This window comes from Macaca fascicularis, chromosome 12, assembly GCF_037993035.2.
Source record: "Macaca fascicularis isolate 582-1 chromosome 12, T2T-MFA8v1.1".
Classification (NCBI taxonomy): Eukaryota; Metazoa; Chordata; class Mammalia; order Primates; family Cercopithecidae; genus Macaca; species Macaca fascicularis.
Genome location: NC_088386.1, coordinates 10,987,026 through 11,005,176, shown reverse-complemented (window position 1 = coordinate 11,005,176; position 18,151 = coordinate 10,987,026). Strand labels below are relative to the sequence as shown.

The 18,151-nt window shown below is 49.7% G+C and overlaps 1 protein-coding gene across 3 annotated transcripts in view; it reads left to right on the top strand.

Annotated features, from left to right (window-relative positions):
- The first annotated feature begins 242 nt into the window (after positions 1 to 242).
- GLI2 (GLI family zinc finger 2) overlaps positions 243 to 18,151 on the top strand; it is a 259,017-nt gene continuing 241,108 nt past the window's right edge. For 2 of the 3 annotated variants that reach the window (XM_045366945.2, XM_045366942.2), the window contains exon 1: positions 243 to 655. The gene's annotated coding sequence lies outside the window, so the exon portion shown is untranslated. Of the gene's footprint in view, positions 656 to 6,642; positions 6,764 to 18,151 lie in introns of those variants that run through there. The other variant, XM_065525370.2, reaches the window with a different exon arrangement.

Here is an 18,151-nt window from a genome sequence, read left to right as displayed (position 1 = left end):
AAAAAGTGTCGGAGATTGGCGCGTCCTCTGGTTCCTTTCTCGAACTTTCCTTGTAGGTGCGTTTTCTTTCCTTGGTGCAGGGTGGGGAAAGTCCCTGTGATCCCCCTTTCCCCTCCCCCCGCCCCGGCGGCGTTCGGGTCCCCCTGCGTCCCCCGGCACGGAGCGGGCGGGCGGGCTGGCTGGTTCGCGGGGCCCTGGTGTGCCCGCACCGTGCGCGCGGGGGCGCTGCGCCGTCCGGCGGCGCTGACGGATTGCGGGAGTGCCGGCGCTCGCCAGCCGAGGCAGCACGGCTCCGCGGACTTTCTTTCAAACTCCCATCAATGAGACTTCGAGGAGGAGCGGGCGGCGGCGGCGGCGACTGCGGCCGCGGAGGAAGGCCAGGAGCCGCGTCAGGAGCCGGAGGAAAGAGCGCGGGCCGCGAGGCGCGCCGGTGCCTTGGGGAGCCGCCTGCTCGCCGGCGGTAGGGGCTGAGCGGCGCCCGCCCGCCTCTCGGTCCCCTCTTTCCTGGCTCGCCCCGCCCCGGCTGGCCGGAGCCCCGGCACAAGGCAGCCAGCCGAGGGTCGCCGCGCCAGCCAAGGTGGGATGGGGGCCCACAGCCACCGCCCGGCGCCGGAGACGCCACCTGCGTGCTAGAGGCAAACTTTTGTCTCCCTCGGTAAAGTTACATTGGTCTTCTTTTACTTGCTTTTCGTGGCGAAGCGCCTCCCACCTCGGCCAAGCGCGGGCCGACTGGGATGCTGTGCCGTCTCGGAGGGTCCCTCGGCCGGGCACCCGCGCCTCGGCCTTGGGATTGGGGCACTGGGCTTCGGGGAACTCGAGGTTATTGGGCGCGACCCCGCTTGGGGCTCTGGACAAGCAGGGCGGGGACGTAAGGAGGGTCCTGGGGCTTGGAGCTCGTGGTCCGGGGTCGATGTTGCACCCCCTCCCTACCTGGGGGAGAGCGCCACTCTTCTCGGGGTGCACAGCGCCCCGGCCTTCGCGCCCCAGCCAGGGGCTGTTTTTTCAGGGGGTGGAGGATGGGATCGGAGGCTGGGATGCTCCGAAGCTGGCGTAGGTGGGCATGGGAGCGTGTCTGCGGGCGTGCTGAGCGCGGAGGGGCTGCAGCCAGCCACTTGAGAACTTCGAACTCCACTTCTCCGCGCTGCGCGTCCCGAAGCCCTGCCTTTCTTTCTTCTTTCCACGCTCCTTCCTCCCCCTCGCCGGGCCCGGCCGCCCCCTCCCCCTCCGCTGGGCTCTCCTCCTCGGCACCCCCCCTCTTTGCCTCTCTCCTCCTCCTCTCCTGCCCTCGGCCCTGAGATCCGCTTGACTTCCCAAAGGGATCCGCACGTAATCCTTTGCCGGGTCCTCCGGTTCCCCCACACCACCTCACTTTCATCCCTGCCCCCCTACTCATCGTCTTCCCCCACCCCCGACAATCTCTCAACAAGTATATTTGCTGAGGAATTTGAAAAATCCACTACTGCAACTTGATCTGTATGTGATGGATGGGGAGAGGCGCGGAGAGAGTTGGGCGCCAATCCTATTAAGGGTTTAGAGAGGGGAGCCTTTTCCTCGGACGGGGCGGGGGCGGGGAGCTGGGAGGGAGCGTGTGCTTGCGTGTGTGAGTGTGAGTGCGCCCGCCGCTCCGGGGAGCTGGGAGTCCACCCAGCTCGGCGCCTTTCAGCCCGGTGGTAACTGCTGTCATTTCCTAGGAAACCTGACTTTTACCGCGTGGGGAGCTGGGGATGGAGCCCGTGCGCTTCACCCTGGGTGATCGGTCGCTGAGCCTCTCGGGGACCTCGAGCCCCCCACGCAGGGTGCCTCTCTCCACTACCTTCTCTTTTGTGTAATTGTTCTGTGGCTCCTAGAGTTGATCCCAGCTGGAAAAGTAGACCTGTCCCTAGTATCTGGTCCCGCGCCCTGGGAGTCTTGTAGGCGCCCCTCTGTCCCCCAGCTCGGGCATCTCGCTCGATGCGCGATCTCTGGCACGGGCTTTGCAGCTCGGTGGCCGCAGCGGTGTCCCGGGCCCCTCTCCGCCGCCCTTGCCGGGCGTGTGAAGGTTTAATCCCGACAGCTTCAGATAAAGGGAGCAGTTGTAAAACGCTCATAGGCTGTTTGCAGATGAGGCTCTGGGGGATGTAGGAGAATTTGAAAGTAAACGTTTCCTTCGCAAGCGGCATAAAATAGTGTTTAAACAAATATTGTATTGGCATGCTCAGGGGGCTCGGTGCCAAAAAGTAAAGTAAATAAACTGTGAAATCCAAAATATACAGCGGGGAAAGCGGAGGAATAGGCGGGTTTGTCACGGGCCTCCCTGATGAGACCAGTTTGTTCCAGCCACCACCTCACCTGCCAGCCTTCTCTCCGCCCATTTCCTTACCTTGCTGGGAGTTCCCTTGGCTAGGTTTCCCTGTGTCTGGGGGCAGGCCCTCCCTGGGGCCTGGGAGCGGCTTTGCAGTTGCTTGTTTAGGGGGACGCTCACGGTGTGGCTACCTGGGCCAGACTCTGCAGGGAGGGGAGGACACCCTGGCTATGCTTGGCTTCTTTGAGTTTGGAGGCTCTTTATTTAGGCTTTTCCCAGCTTCTGGTCTGTCCTGGGGCAGTCATTCTAGAATGTGGAATCCAGATCCATCAGGGGCCTTCTCTTCTCTTTGACTATGCTTCTTGTGCCTTTTCCTTCATCGTTCTTGCTTTTGTTTTCCTAGACTTGCTGCTTCTCTCTTGAGGGTTACAGGAAATTGTGGAGATGTTTTCCCTGGGATTCAAATTCCACTCAAACCCAGCCATATGGAAAGTTGTCGCTTGTCTGATGAGTTTAAAGTTAATTATATTTGGTAAGATTTAGGATGGTTTTATATTCCCCTCTGCTTGGAGAAATATGCCAGTTTCATGAAATTATTTCGTGATTTTAGGGGGATTTAAGCTAATAAAAGGAAGATCCTACATTTGAAAGAGCCCAACTGCCCAGGAGGTATCCCTCAGGTGAGCCAGCCTTCAGTTGGGCTAGCATCTGAGTGAGAGACTGTGGTCAGAACAGTCTATTTGCAAAAAGCCTCTTGGAGATAATTAGAATAATAGGTAGAAAGAGCCTCCCAAGTCAGGGAGCCGGGCTCCCAGGCTCACCAAGGAACAAGGTAAGACTGCTAGAGATGGTTTTATCCTCTGTAGGAATTGACTTGACAGAATTTGCAGAGGGTTCAAATTCCTTCAGCAGAACCTTCTGGGCTGCTCCCAAACTCACTCTGCTCCGGCCTTGAAGGGAACTCTTGACTCGTGACTTCCTTGAAGCTTGTGTGGAGTTAGTGAGGCCCTTGTGGCCAGGCAGCCTTGGAGTGGAGTGCCACTTCACTCTCTCAGGGATGCTCCGGTCCACTGGTGGAGAGAGCACTGCATGGAGAGTCAATCCTTTGAGTTGCTTGGTCAGAAGAGGGGGCCGCAGGGCTTCTGGTCAGCAGCTCATTGCCTGGCTGTGGGGTTCTTGGGGGCTGTGTACTGTAGCTGGCTTGTTTGCACTGCAGACTGAAAAATACACAAATACTTCATGCTTTTTGTACTCCCACAAGTGCCCTGTACACAGTGCAGCCCCTGGGGCTGGATTAGCAAACCAGGGATTCAGCAGGCAGGCGGACAAAATTGGATATTTGCCTAATAAACACCCTTCTTCCATCACCCCCCCACCCCCGCCCCGGGGTACTCCAGGGGAGAACTTCACTCCACAGATGCCAGCAGTTCCCTTTAAATGGGAGTAGGAGGTTGTCATGTGCACTTTGAAAGCCTGTGTGACCCCCTCACACCCAGCTGCCTTGTTAAAGCCTAGAATCGGAGTCCTACATCCTTGTGTACTCTCTGGGTAGGGCAACCGGCCTTTTCCTTGGGAAAGTGTGTTTAGCCCGGCTTCCTTTCATCTGCATGGCGCTTGCTGCAGGGAGGTGGAGCAAACCAGCCTTGCTTCTTAGAGGCTGTGGGGAGGAGAAAGGGTTTCTACCTGGGCCAGTGCCTGTTTCCTAGTGGACAAGGGGCAGCCAGGCCAGGTGGACCTCGCTGTGGATAGCTGCAGCTGTTCCCGCTGGGCCAGGGCCCTTTGAAAAGGAACCGGGGTGAGCACTTCCCCCCCTTCTTCTTTTCACTGAGTGTCAGAGGCATGGACAAGTGAAACACGTGAAGAATGCCAAAGAGAAAAACAGTGTTCTCAGATTCCAGAAAATTCAGAGGCAAAATAGGTGACTGTACCAAAAACCAGAATGTACAGCGATTTCGGTTGCTCCTGAAATTGCTCCTGCACTTCTAAAGAAATCGGGGAGGAAAAACTGCTAATTGTTTCCTCAGGCTTGTTTAACAGATTTAAGAAAGGGTTATCTGACATTGATGTTTGAGAGTGTCCTTTGAAAAAGAATAGCACCTTCAACACTTTTCTAGTTTTCAAATAAACACAACACCGATTCAACATTAATAATTTTCTCTAAAATTAATTTGAGGGTTTGCTGTGGAATATCAATAATTAAAAAAAAAATCATTGATTTTTTTTTTTTTTTTTTTGGTTTAGAGGATGACAGAAGCATCCTTAACCCACAAAACTGTATTTAAAACCTGGGAAAATGCACAGACGATAACAGTATACTTTCTGCACATTTAATATCTTATTTTCCCCCAATTCTTTCATCAGCACAGTAATTCTCAATAATCCTGTTTGTGTTGTTTCTGGTTTCTTAAAAAATATACACATGGGGGAAAGTAACTCATTTAAGATGTGACCAAAGAGTACTTATTAAACTGTTTTGGGGATTTGGGTTTAAATTGAATAATGTTTTGTGTGTGCTTGCACATGTGTGTTGTTTAAAAAAAAAAAAAGAGGTTGCTGGGAAGTGTGTTTTAACTGTGAGTGCCGGGTTTCAGCTATTAGCATAAGAAAAAGTTTTAGCGCGTTTGCCATTGTCTTGAATGAAGAGTTCAGCAAAGGGAAGGAAAGCCGCAAAAGGGTGATGGTCCATTGAGATTCTTCAGCAGCCCCGAGCTCGTCATCTGCCTCTGAAATCTGTGATCGGATATCACTTTTATCTCGCTTTTCCATTCTCTAGCCTTTTTCACACGTTCACTTTTGTCAAGGTTTATTGATTATGTTTTCTTCTCTACAAATCTGTGGAAAATTTAATGAACCAAAAACAGCAGTGAAATAAAGGGGACTTTTTATTCATTAGCACGGGATTGGGACTGATTCCCCTCTTTGGGCAGCCGAGGGCCCCAGGCCTCCTGCAGGCAGCTAGAGGGAGGAGGGAGGGTGGCCCGGCTGCAGGCTGAGGCGGGGACTCCACAGGCCTGTGGCCTCCAGGCTGAGCAGCACGGGCGCAGCCCTGCACTCCTGTCCCAAGTGAACTCTGAAAGCTTGTCCGCGATGGCTGTGCTGGTTGATCCTGTATGCATCCACGCCGCAGCCCTCACCCGCCATGTCCTCCTGGATCCTGGCTCAGTGGGCTCGGGGGAGGTGGGAAGGGGGGTGTTGTTTGTATTTCCCAGACTTACAAACCATTTGAGTGCTGGGCCTTCCCTGGGACACAGTTAAGTATCTCCCTTCCTCTAGACCCAGCTCAAACCTGTAATTAAGCAAAGCCCCTGATGTGATTACGCTTTGCTGACTCGGCTGGGTTTGGAGCCATTCCCTCTAGGAAACAGGGTGAACTCTTGCTCTTCCCAGAGGCTTCCTGGGCAGCTTGTGGTGCACCTCTGTTGTACACATGTCCGCCTGTTCCCCTCCTTTGGCTCTCTTCCTCTCCCTTCAGCCATCCATTCTTTCTTTCCGCCTTTTTCTTTCTCCTTCCCCCTTCTCTCTTTTCGTCCCATCCCAATCCCCTCTTCTCTCTGGGTCTCTCCTTTCTCTCCCTCTCCGTTCACTCTCCCCGTCTCCTTTCTTCTCTCTCCCTCCGTTTCCCCCTCCTCCGTTTCCTCCGCCTCCTCTCTCCCTCTCTTTTCTGTCTTTTCTCATCTTTTCCCATCTCTCCCTCCCGTTCCCTCCGCCCCCTCCCCGCCCCCGCCGTCTGGACCTTCCCCTCCCTCCGCGCCGGCTTTTCCGCCCGGCGGAGCGCTGGCGGGCGAGGCCGCGTGTCCGGGCGGCGCCGACCGTGCCGCGCCCGGGGAACATTCCGTGCCCCGAGCGCCCCGGGCCCGCGGCTGCGGCCCTCCCACCTGCGCGCCGGCCTGGTTTGCAGCTCCCGAACAATGGCCACATTGTCCCGGCCGCACACCGGCCGCCGCTGGCGAGTGGCGGGAGGCCGGACCTTGCTCGTGGCGAGTCGGGAAGAAAGCCAGCGGTCCAGGTCCCCATAGCCGCGCCCGCAGCGCGCGAGCGGCTCCCACCCGGGAAGGGCGCGGGTTCCGAGGGGCGCCCCGGGTCTTCCTCGACCCCTGCTTCCCATTGGCCAGCCCTCTTGCCGGCTTCCCCAGGAGGGGCTTCCAGTCGCCTTTACAGCTGGCGGAGTGAATGAGAGCACTCCATGGGAGCCGGGAGAGAGAGAGGCCCCGTGACCAAACTTTTGGTGGCGTCTGAAACTTTTTCTCTAAGGCATTTGCAGACAGTAATCACGAAGGCCGCCTTCTGCCCTTGTCCACTCCCGGCGACGGCAAAGGAAGGGTGGTCCTCTCTTCCATTCGTCTTGACCTGTAGGGATTCGAAACCTCTTAGCGCTCAGAAAAAAAGATCTTTGAATGCCTGATGTTAAAAGAGCATCCCTGGGTCCAAGATAGCCCCTTCAGCAGACGCTTAGCAATGCTTCTTTGTGTGCTGGACAATGCAGTAAGTCAGCCAGACTTTTGAGCCACATTTATAAGGAACTGTAAGGGCCGCTCAAGTACACTTGTACTAAGTTGAATTGATTGAAATTTAATGGCGGTTAGTGGCGATGAATGGTAATGATTTTCCAGCGTATCTTTGGCATACTTGACATTAATAACTGGAGTGTGTGTGTACGCACGCCGAGAGCCCGCCGCACACGTGAGGCCGTAGCATTATTCATTTTCCGAGATGCCAGTCCTTTCTCTCCTCAAATCCTTTCCCTTCTCACCATAATTCAGTTGTTAGGATGACTTTTTTTAAAAAAAAGGAAAGAGGGAAAGAGAAAAATCTTTCTCCGTTGAGCACGTACATCATGTCAACATAATTTTGAGCTCATGATTTCTTTTCAATTCCTACATAAATCAGCTTCTAATATACAGAATGTGATGAATTTGTTTTAGCTGCCACCATGAATTAATGTTATGCAAATAGAAGCTTTGCAGGTGAAATGATTTACTTAATAATTTCAACTTCTAATATTTAAACTCATTCATTATGTTGGAGTTAAAAAAAGCAAGTCCATATTTTTAAACCTGAGATGGGGAGATTCGTATGCAAGTATTTGCAGTGCAGCAGCTCTTGATGACCAGAAAATAGCTCTTAATTTGTTGATTCTCTGGGAATCTGCAGCTCACCATGCCAAGTGACCTAAGGAACAGGTAATAGAAGACTTACCAGATTTTGTCTGGGGGAGGACACAATTGCATTTACATAATTCCATCATAACCATCAATGTACCATATCCAGTGGGACAGAACTCGCTTTGCTCTGGGGACCAAGGAAGTCTTCCCATTTGACCTGGTCTTGAAGAATACCTGTAACTGCCAGGTAGAGAAAGGTAAAGGGCTCTGATGTGCCGCCTCCTCCCTCCCCTTCCTGCTTTTATGTCCTTTGTCCTTTGCTAGTTAAGACCATCTTAACACTATAATTCCAGGGCTTTGGGAGGCTGAGGTGGGAGGATTGCTGGAGGCCAGGAGTTCGAGGCCAGCCTGGGCAACATAGCGAGACCCTGTCTCTAAAAAAAAAAAAATAATAATAATAATGATAAAAAAAGAAATCATCTTAAGAGCCAGTCATTAGATACCTGCCTATGAAGATGACCATGGTGTAGAAAGTTGGGCCAGAGGACTACCCAGATAACTGTTAGGAAGACTTTCTTATATATACCATCCTTTCCGGCTGTTTTCCTCTGAAAGAAGCTGAGGAAGAGCACAAGAGTGATGGATGGCCGCACTATAAAGATAATTAGCCCGAACCCCTTGGAGTTATCCCCAGGGACAGGGAGACCCAGTCACTCAGTAGTTGGGTGACCCTGTGCAAGTTGCTTTTCCTCTCTCTGGGAGGAGGGGGCGCTTGGTAGATGTCATCTCTCAGGTCCTCCCAGCTTCAAAACCCTCTGAGCTAGCACACCCTGCCTGCTGGAGTCTCTAAGGGTCAGACAGCAGGTAGGGTGGGAGGATCAGAGTCTGGAGAAAGGGAGGGTCTCGGGTACCCCCTGGGGAGAGTTGGGTGCCTCTCAAGGAATATGTCCTGCCTCTCCTTGCTGGCCACTCTTCCTAGCCAGCCCCTGTGCTCAGGTACCTCTGGGATGTGGTCACAGGGTCAGTGTAAATGGGGGTGGCCTTGGGGACATTGGTAGAGAGCCGCAAGCCCGTGATGGTCTTTTCAGACTTTCCCGAAGGCTGAAGATCACTGAAGGAAGGGCTGACACATAAATTTGTCTTGGATCTCTGAAGATGATAAGGGTGGAGTTTTGACTTCACTTCTCAAAAAAATTGAGGTCGTTGCAGTCTGATGAGGTTGAAAGTACATCACTCAGACGTTTCTGCAGACAGCCGTGAGTTGTGCTGTCATGATACATTGTGTGTGTCCAGGCAGTGACAGTATATTTAGGGCTGGCCCTCGCTGTCTGTGGAGATCAAGGTGAGGGGACATCTCTGGTACTCTTGGGCTTGAGAGTATGCATGTGTTTCCTTATGTATGACCTGAAAGAAAAAATTGGACTCAGTAGCTACTCAGTTACTTCCATACTTTTCAGGTACGTGAATCAATAGTTGGAACAGGATTGTAGGGTTTGAATGTAATTCAGGTACGTGAATCAATATTTGGAACAGGATTGTAGGGTTTGAATGTAATTCAGGTACGTTCATCTACAGAAAATGTGGTACATGATATAGCAATTTACATACACAGTATAGTACGTTAGATTACCCTTCCTGCTGTTCAGTGTGAATAAGGGATGTGAAACATGTATATTTATGCTGATAGACATTTATATGGCTAAAACTCTAACTACCAGATTCCTTTAGAATTAGATTTTTTTCTTCTCCTAAAATGTACTTGAACCCAAGAACTAGAAATTAGTTGATAGAGGCACATCTGAGAATAAGGCCGCCAAGGTCTGTAGGTGGGGTTTGTGGGCCTCCTGGATGGGATTCAGGCAGGAAGCTTGTTAAATATTGCAGAATCTTGGGTTCCCCAGGGAGAACCCATTGAATGAGAATTCCTGCAAAGTGGGTCCAGGAATCTGCATTTTATCCAGGATTTTTGGGGGCGCTGATGAGGAATAATGTCTTTTTACTATGATGTCCCTCAGTTCTGGGACAGTCCAGGGCTGGATTTTCAGCCAATTGCAGCACTTTCAGCTGCCTGGACAGCTGTTGCAGCAAGGAAACTGGCTGAAAACAGAGGTGCTTCTGCTCCAAAACAGCTCTGAGAAGTAGGCTCTAGAGCAGGGTCTCTCTTTCACAGGACAGTGGCCAAGACTGTAAGGTGGCTCTGGTGGTTACTTGCTTTTGCTGGCCTCCAAGAGAAACGAGAGAGTATATTAAGTCAACATGTTGGTTTACGTGCCGTAGTTTCTGTCCCAAGTGTCCCTGGGATGCCTCCTTTCTTTTTCCGTGTAAGGAACTGCAGAGCCACCAGGATGCTTTGTGGCTGAAGTGGGACCAGTTTGGCATTGGACAGTTTGAGTAGGTCTTTTGGAAGTTTGACCCCCACTTAGGTTTGGTTGAAGGGCCTACCTTGTGGACATCTTTATGGTGGAGCCTGCCCTGAGGGTGAGCAGGGCCCTCACTCATGATCAGGGGCCTGGGAACAGGCTTTTCCTGTCACTACTGTCCTGCAGGCCTTGAAGACCTGGGCTCTTCCACACCCGCAGCTGTGACCATGTGGGGTGGCTTCTGGGGCTTTGATTTGTACAGTCCTGCACTGCAGACTTCATTTGCTTGATGCTAACATTACAAGTGCACCCGGGCCAGGACTTCAAGAGTGCATGGAAGAACACATTGGAAACATTTGAAATTGTGATGTGGGTGGATCCTCATCCACCCTGCAGCTGATTCACCTGGTGGCCATGTGGTGGGATTTGCTGGTCTGAAGAGGCTCAGGATTCCTTCTGTCCACATTTTTGAAGGTCTTCTGCACAGGCAGATGTGTACAGTAGATTGCAGGCTCTTGCTGGCACTGAGGGGCCCGTGAGAAGGGAGGTGGGATGTGGGCTGGTGCCATTTCCATCTCCTCTGGGTCTCTGGAGTGCCACATCCTTCTGTAGGTGCAAGACCTGGGTGCCACATCCTTCTGTAGGTGCAGCCCTCGGCCCCTGGGCCCGCAGGACCTGTTGCTCAGCCTAGCTGTTTTACCAACAGCAGCAGAGGCCCCATGATCCAGTGCATTGCTTCTTCAGTGCCATCTCTCTCCGTCTTCAAGGGGCCACCTTGCATGGGTGGTCAGGAAAAGCTGGAGTGGGGCTCAGCTTACAAAAGACTGACAGCTCCTTTGGAAGCCTGGGCTGGCTGGGCTTCTGGGTCCCAAGCCTGCCCTGGTGGTGGAAGGCCTGTTCTCATGCTTATGGTGATTGTAGCAGTGAGAAGCGAAGTTCCCAGGCCAGTGCCTGGCTGTGGGCATCAGGAAGGCAGCTTTGTGGGGCACCTGTGTCCACCTAGAGCTGCACCCTCCTGAAGCCGCCCAGCCACCTGCCCAGCCAGAACATAGAGGACCTAAGAGAGGCCTGGGTCTCTCCGCTCCCTGGCCAAACCTCCTCCCCTGTGGGTGCCTCTGGTTTTCCCAGTGGCCCAGGGCCATGACTATCCCTATTTCTTCTGCTTCTGTTTTCTTGGCTTTTCCTTTATTTAAGTTTCAAGATCCATCTCTTTGCTGGACTCTGGTCTCTGTATTCAAGGCCTGGATTCTGGTTTAGCACTTGGATTCAAGCAAACCTCTTTCTCCTGATGTAAAAATAGTAAAAACAGCAGCAAAACATTATGTGGCCCCCAAGATCTTAAAACTAAGACATACCTTTTTACTGAAAATGTAAAATAAGGAGAAGCAGAAAAGGAAAAATTTGGTTAAATTTCCTGCCGGTCTCTATTTTTTAATATAAAAAAAGTTTTTTTGCTCTATCCTTTCTTATAAAATTGAGGTTACATTAATACAGTCTTGTAACTCCGGATTTATTTGACATTCTATCATGGAGATCTTTCATGTTATGAATAATTTTTATTAGTGTGATTTTTATTGGCTACATAATATCCCTTTGTCTGCCTCTCTCATATTTTATTTTATCATCCTTATACCATTGGGCATTTAGATTTTCCTAGTTTTTGTTATTATAGATAATACTGGGATAGACATCCTTGTGTCTGAATGTTTACCTGAAATTCTATTTCCTTAAATAGATTCCCAAAAGTGGAATAACTTAGCTAGACTATTTGGACAGCTGTTTTTCAGGCCCTTGTTAGGCCTTCATGGAGTTCCAGCAGTATGTACCTAACTTTGGGGAAGAGATGGGAGGTGCTAGCTAGAGGTTTTCAGAACAGCTATGCACAAATCAATGCAAGACAATTATTGAGTGCCTTCTGCATGCTCAGACACACGCAAGCCACTTGCCAAACAGGGCCTCAATTTGCAGATGGGTGAGCAGGGCCTCAGAGACTCTGGCGAATCTCCGTGTTCACCTGGGCAGTAGGGGCAGAGCTCTGGGCAGAGGCAGGTTTGCCGACCCCCAAGCCAGGACCCTCTCCCAGAGTTGGCTCCTGAGGGCTGCCCTGGGAGCAGCTGGTTTGCCTCAAGCAAGGGCTATAGCACCGATTTCTCAGCTGGGCAGTGTCTCCAGGGGGCATTTGACCTGTTTGGAGACATTTTTGTTTGTCACAACTAGGGGAATGCTATTGATATTTAGTGGGTAGAGGCCAGGGATGCTGCTAAACATCCTGTAAACCACAAGGCAGCCCACGACAAAGAATTTTCAGCCCAAATGTCAGCAGTGCTGCTCTCCAGAAACCCCGAGTGGGGGCACATCATAGGCAACCCCTCCCCTACTGACAAAACAGGACTCTGCCACTGGGGCCTTCCAGGGACTCCGACAGTGGGGCTGTCAAAGTAGGCAGCAGTAGTTTATTCAAACCTAGTTCTTACACCAGCCTGGAAATCTTAAACCTTCTTTTCTGTGCCTTGAATTTGAAACAGTGTGGCAGGTGCCATCAAGAGGAATTCCTTATGTAATCCATCAGTCAATCAGCCAGTACTTAATGGAACATCTGTTATGTGCCCGGCACTTATTAAGCTCACGGCTGTAGGCACACCTTGCTAACTTGGTTACGGAGCCGGCAGTCTCTGAAATCCCAGTAGGTTTCTCAAATGTGCATCTTCCTCCTCATCCCCCTTGCCTAGGAGGGAGCCTACTTTAGGAAAGGCATGATCTGGAAAGGCATTGTGGGAATACTGGCCAGGAGCAGGAATTGCCCCAAACTGTTTTCCCCAAGACGCTGGATAGGTCTGTTTTCCTGGCTCCAGGCTGACAAATTTCCACTTCACAATGAATTTTGTGTTGAGCTACGCCTGCAGCTACTAGTTAGAGAATGCAGAGTCCTGTCAGTGTAATGAAAAGCCCCAGAGTGAAGGCCTCTGAGCAGTGGCTCTTGTCATTAACCAGTATGCCTGAGCAGTTTGGAAGGCTTCCTCTAAGAGAGGACCAGACTGGGTCTTCCAGGAGGAGGATGTTGCCAGCAGAGGGGTCGGGGAAGGAGGGCCATCTGGGCAGAGGACCTCAGAGGGCAAGTGCTGGACAGGGTGTGGCATTTCTGGAGCCTCTGGTATGTGGGAGGGTCAGCGTGGGGTTGCCTCCAAGAGTGGCTTTGTGGTCCCCCAGGATGACTCCTCTGACTTATTGCCTACCCATGGTTCAGCTTCAGGTCATGGGACATAAATGTGCAGAGGGCCCAGGTTCTTTCTGAGGCTGGAACATTTGGGATCCTGATGTGCAGCAATAAAATTGATCATCAGCTTTGCCTTCTCATTCTCCCCGTCTTGGGTTTGGGCTCAGTTTCTAAAGTTATATCTTTCCGTCTGGTGGGTGGTGGTTCTCAGAATGCTCTCTACTACGATCCCCAATCAAGATTATAGATTGAGATTAAGATGATAGTGATCTTGCATTCTCCATCCATCCATCCTCAATCCATCATCATCCATCTCTCCATCCACCCATCCATCCATCCATCCACCCACCCATCCACCCACACTTCTACCCACCCACCCACCCACCCTTCCACCCATCTACCCACCCTTCCACCCACCCTTCCACCCATCCATCCATCATACGTTCATTGACTGCAAGGATTGTAAAGGCCTTTGCTGTTGGCCCTTGGTGTACCCTTCCTCCCCATTCATGAAGCCAAGGGTCATGTCCTCTGTAAAGTATTTCCTACCACAGCCCTAGGCTGTCACTTGTCTCTGGGGTTTCCCTTGCTTATAACACTCATTAATACTGCCTTACCATTGTCTGTTTATTTGTGCGTAACAAATGTTTGTTAATAAATGAATTTTGGGAATGTTTCAAGGGAAGACAATGGCGTTTGTTCCATTTTCTTTGACATCTCTCTTAAAAAATATAAGTTAACCAGGTGGTCTCCAGATTGATCTCCTTGATTTGAGAAAGCAAGCACAATTGTTAATTAGCGATTAGTTTTAACATAGTAGAGCTGTATTTTTAAAAAATCTAAGTGTGTGTTATGGTTCATTTGGACCGCACACATAATCTCTTTGTACAATATTCTTATGCCCTTTGGAGGGATTTTAGGTAGCAGGCAGGCTGTTTTGGTGGGTGAGGAATTGGAAACTTGGTGAGGTAACCAGAGTTCCAGGCTGGCTTTGCCTATGAGTTAACATGAAACCTCAGGCGGCAGGCCATCGTGCCTCTCTGGGTCTCTGCTCATTCATTTCTCAGGACAGATCTGTTCTAGGACTCTGTAAGCTATGACGGTCAGAGCCTAGGATCACAATTCCTCTGTTCGTGATTACAGAGGGTTGTATTTGGAGTTTTTAGACTCACTGACAGTCATCTCACTGATGTACTTAAATGAGGCAGCAGCCCCTGACCTTAGTCGTCCCTCGGGAAGTGCTCTTGTCTTTAAATGTTGCTGTATCATCTCAAGAGGCGGGCCTTGGAGACCAAGTGCCGCATGAGCCCCCACCACTAGGTATAGGACATGTGTCGTGCACTGGCGACAGCCTGATGCAGTCAGTATTATCACTAGCATTTTATAGATGCCACTGAGACTTTGTGGTTTTATTGGAGTTGCTCTAAGTCCCAAAGATAGAACATCAACATCACAGCTCGCTGTCCTCTCTGGGGTCGGTTTCTCATCCACCAGGATATCCACAGGGACACGAGGCTCTGCTGCATCCTCTGGGGGGAGGGCAGGGCGCAGGCTTTGCCTCAGCAGAGATACCCTCTGGCTGGGTGGCCCCACGTGACCCTGTCGTCAGCCTCAGCTCTTCCCACTCCAGGAGGAATGGACCTCACTTGTTCCTTCTGTGTCCCCAGCTCTCTGAGGGAGGGCTGAGGCTAGTTCTTTCCCAGGCTAGCTCACCACCCCCTTCTGGGGGCAAGTTTGGGTGCTGCACTTCCACACAAGCCAGCAGGGCATCAGTTTGGCCCCAGAGCCAGTGCTCCCCCGAGGGGGACTGTCCAGCTGTGGCATGGCCATTGGGAAGGGACAGGTGCATCAGCCCCTTCGTTGGGAAGATTCTGTGGAGCTAGGGGCTCAGAGCAGGCACTGGAGACAGACTGCAAATGCAGCTCTGGGCTGCCATTTTCTCATCTGCAAAATGAGGGTAACTCTAAGACCCATCTCAAAGGGTTAGAGGTAAAAGAGTTAGTATGAGACAAGTACCTGGTACATAGTAAGCACACAATAAATCTTGGTTATTATTATTAAAAAGGCAGTCTGTGTGGGCATGATATATTTGGCAGCTACCACTCAAGTGACTCATTTGGGCTCTCGTTAAGCGCAATCCTCCTTCTCATTTAGCACGCGCTGCTGGTCTACACCATAGTTCCCATCTTGCTGGGTCTTAACAACTCAGTGTCTGCAGAAAGACATCCTGGCAGGGAACAGAGCCTGCCCTGCCCAGAACCTGGATACTTCTGTGCCCTTTTTTTTCTGTGGCCAGGAAAGGGGTCCGTTGTTTACCAGGGAGTCCTTCTAAGAGGGGCCTGGTACAGCATCTTACCTTTCTCACCTTCATGCTGCTGGAGGCTGCACTGGGCCGGAGGGGGATGCCCTGGTACCGCCTGCCTCTGCCTTGCTCTGCAGAGGCCTCTCCGAAGCGGGCCTTCCTGCCAGATCCCTCCGGTAGCCAGGATGGTGGCCCCCAACTCTTGGACCCCCTCCAGCTGTGGAGACTGTTGCTGGTTGGAAAAGGTACGCGTGGCCTCCTGAGGGTACTGACTGTTTGGCTCCCACAGGGCCAGCCCCCTGCAGCTGCTCAATGCGAATTCTTAAGGATAGAACAGCTGGAAAGGGTCCCGGAAGGATCCCTTGCCCCAAATTGGCCTTTTCCCATCTTTACCCCAACTTAGGGATCATGATGGCCCAAATATTAAAATAACATTTGTTCTTACAGATTTTTTTTTCTGTTTTGTCTTTTGGGCCTGTTTAATTCTAGTCTTTTTTTCCTGTGAATATTTATCCTCTCCACCGTTCTTCCCTTCCCTCCAAACTTTACAGATTTTAGATTGTACGGTTTACAGTTTTGCATCCTGTACTTTTTGCTTAAGATTTTTTGATAAGCATTTGTTGTAGCCCTGACAAAATGATTACTCTATTTTGAACATAAAAACTAATTTTTCTTTATCATGAGTAATTATTCTCCAAACACCCTTGAGTACAAATACTCTGAGATTATTAGTATGCATAACTTTCTCTTTTAAATAAAAACAGATCATTTATAAAATAATTATGAGAAAGTACTTTAAAAGAGGAAAAGAAGGCATTCTGGACTCCAGGCCCACGTTAGCGTTCTTTGTGGGTAATGCGTTAGCATCTTGGTGAGTTCCTTCTAGGCCTTTCTCTATTTATGTTTATGAATACCTTCTGGACTCATGGGACCATAGCACACATTTTGTTTTGCAATCTTAACACTGTATTAGTGTGCATGTTTTCCCACGGATATGTCTTTGACCACATTCTTTGAAAACATTTCCAGAGGTAGAATTCTTGATCAAAAGTGAGATCATGTTTAAGAGTCTTTTTTCATATTTCTGAGCAAGTGATTAAAAATGTAACTACCCAGGGGAAGGCAGCCCGTGAAGCCAGTTTCTTTCTGATGCAAAGGTAATAAAGATACAAAAGGTTAAACATGCAGAAATGTATAGTGTCGAGTGAGTAGGACCCGCACTAGAGAGAACCACTGATAGGGAGTATGCCTGTGTCTCCATGTCTCAATTGATATAGACCAGTGTTTTATTATTATCATTTATTTTTACACCAGTGGGATCATACTACTACAGTGTTTGGCGGTTTGCTTTCTTTGTGATCATTTAGCAGTATGTCTTGGCATTCTATCCACGTGTGTACATGTATGTATACGTGTGTAGATCAACCTCATTCACTTTATTTCTCACCTATCTTTAATTTTTTTTTTTTTTTTTTTTGAGACAGAGTCTCTCTCTGTTGCCCAGGCTGGAGTGCAGTGGCGCGATCTCGGCTGACTGCAACCTCTGCCTCCTGGGTTCAAGCTGTTCTTCTGCCTCAGCCTCCCGAATAGCTGGACCACAGGCACACACCACCACGCTCGGCTAATTTTTTGTATTTTTAGTAGAGATGGGGTTTCACCATGTTAGCCAGGATGCCCTCAATCTCCTGACCTCGTGATCCGCCCACCTCAGCTTCCTAAAGTGCTGGGATTACAGGCATGAGCCACCACACCCGGCCCTATCTTTAATTTGTATTTATACTTATTTATTGAATAGTAATACATCTAGATGGTTAATAGTTTCAGAAAGCATGAAGGTTATACATACATTATAAAGTCTTCCTACCGCTGCTGTAGCCCAGCCACCCAAAACCTCTCAAGGATGCTAGTTTTTTTGTGTATCCTTCCTGAAATAAGTTTTGTGCAAGTGGCATGGAAATGAATATATAAACTTTTTTACTTTTTTGTACACAAACAGAAGCATATTTTACAGCCTGTATTGAAACTTGCCTTTTTCACTCACCTTTTTGTGTGAGCACATACGCAGCTTCCCCTTCCCTGTGTCTGGGTGGGATACCACTGTATGGTTATACCATCGGTTATTTAGTAGCTATTGATGAACACTTGCCACTGTAAACAAGGTTGCATTCAATAACCTTATGTCATTTCACATACATGAATATCTCTTTGTAGATAAATTCCTAGAACTTCTGGGTGTCAAACTTCTGGATATAAGGGTGTGTGTTTTTTTTTCCTCTGTATTTTTTTTTTTTTTTTTGAGACAGAGTCTCGCTCTGTCACCCAGTCTGGAGAGTGCAGTGACACGATCTTGGCTCACTGTAACCTCTGCCTCCCATTTCAAGGGATTCTCATGCCTCAGCCTCCCAAGTAGCTGGGATTACAGGCATCCGCCACCACGCCCATCTAATTTTTGTGTTTTTAGTAGAGACAGGGTTTCCCCATGTTGGCCAGGCTAGTTTCAAACTCCTGACTTCAGGTGATCTACCTGCCTTGGCCTCCCAAAGTGCTGGGATTACAGGCATGAGCCACTGTGCCTGGCCTCTCTATGGATTTTAATCTTTGCAATTTGATAGAAGAAAAAATCTGGTTGTTTCAATTTTCATTTTTTAGCATCAGTAATATTAAATATTTAAATACTTTATTTTCCATTGTATTTCCCTGTGTGTTTATTAGATGCTTGTGTGTCCTAGTAATTTTTGTTTCAATTTTCATTTTTTAAGTGTCAGTAAATATTTAAATACTTTGTTTTCCATTGTATTTCCCTGTGTGTTTGTTAGTTGCTTGTGTTTCTTAGCAATTTATCCATCGGTGTCTTTGTTTTTTCTTAAAGATTTGTAGGTTTATCATAAATTA